Source organism: Theobroma umbraticum, unplaced genomic scaffold (genome assembly GCF_002168275.2).
Source record: "Theobroma umbraticum cultivar Fairchild unplaced genomic scaffold, ASM216827v3 scaffold_239.1, whole genome shotgun sequence".
Classification (NCBI taxonomy): Eukaryota; Viridiplantae; Streptophyta; class Magnoliopsida; order Malvales; family Malvaceae; genus Theobroma; species Theobroma umbraticum.
Window position 1 is genome coordinate 894164 of NW_018397273.1, and position 1344 is coordinate 895507.

At 35.3% G+C, this 1344-nt stretch overlaps 1 protein-coding gene across 2 annotated transcripts in view; it reads left to right on the forward strand.

Annotated features, from left to right (window-relative positions):
* The window catches only part of ARF8 (auxin response factor 8), a 21863-nt gene that overhangs the window by 11697 nt on the left and 8822 nt on the right, over positions 1–1344 (forward strand). The window lies entirely within an intron of this gene.

Here is a 1344-nt window from a genome sequence, read left to right on the forward strand (position 1 = left end):
ACCACAACTCGGTGTGGCCCTAAACCCACAATACCGATTTCCAAATAACTGCCACATCTACTACGAAATCAAACAATAAACCCAATTTTTGTAATCAATCTGTTCAAACTTTGTGAGATGTGTGAGTGTATAAGTTGGTTTCATGAAGGGGTGAACATTCTCCACAAAACCCTATCCACCACAACCAAGCATAATCCAAAACTCACCGTATTTATTGCCAAAGAACTGCCATAACCACCAGAAAATCAAACAATAAACTCAATCTTACCGGAAATCTATTCAAGACTTAAGATTTGCAAGTATAGATGATGGGTTCATAGAAGGGCTGAAATATGTAGAAAATAGGTGGTTGATTCTATAATGGGCTATCTAAATGGTTAGTTGTCGAAGCTAAAATCTCAAGAGGGGAGATTCAATGTGCTCTACTGTTATTGATAATACTACTAAGGTTCATGTTTTTGTGTGTGTGTGTGTGTGTGTATGTGTATTAATTTGGATTTGTGTGACTTTGAAGATTCTTAATGAGAGTGTGTGGTGTAGGACAAGGGAGGGGAAAGAGAAATTGGTGTAGCTGGAAGGTTTAGGACAATTAGAACTCAACAATCATGCTTGAATGGGTTTGATTGTGTTTGGAACAATAGAAAGATAATTGGTTTTTCAAAGAAACCTCTTGAATAAAAATTTAGAATAAACAAAGATGATGATAATCCTCTATCTAGGATCACCTATTTATACTAATTAAGATAATTCCTAATCAAATAGAAGGATTAGAATTTTGCTCCTAATACAAATTCTCCTCGTAATAAATAAACTTATTATACTAAAATCCTAATAAAGATAAGAAATGACTCCCAAACTAAATAAAATAAAGAAAATAAAATACTAGGCTAATGAAAATACTAAAAAAAATAGAATTCTTGATGCGCTTGCATCCCCTTGGGTCAAAAAGGACTCGGCTCCGACGAGTAGGCCTTAACATGCTCCTCATAGATGTCTAGATCCACTCGTTTCAATTCCTCTTCAGCAATCCTAGTGCTTTCAGTAGTAGGTTTACCAAGCCACTTCACTAAAAATTGTCTATACGGGTTCCCTCATCTAGATCGAACGTCTTTCTCTTCTAGCACATCTTCAACAACTGCAGCCTTAGCAATTGGAAGGTGATGAACTTGATTATCTATAGTAGATGCAGTCCCATTACATCCATCAAATGGATACAAATCCAAAACATTAAAAATAGGACTGATTTGTAACTGAGGTGGTAGTTTAATTAAGTAGGCATTTGGACTGATTTTCTTTAGCACCTTATAAGGTCCAAAACTTTCTAGACTTGAGCTTGTGATAAGT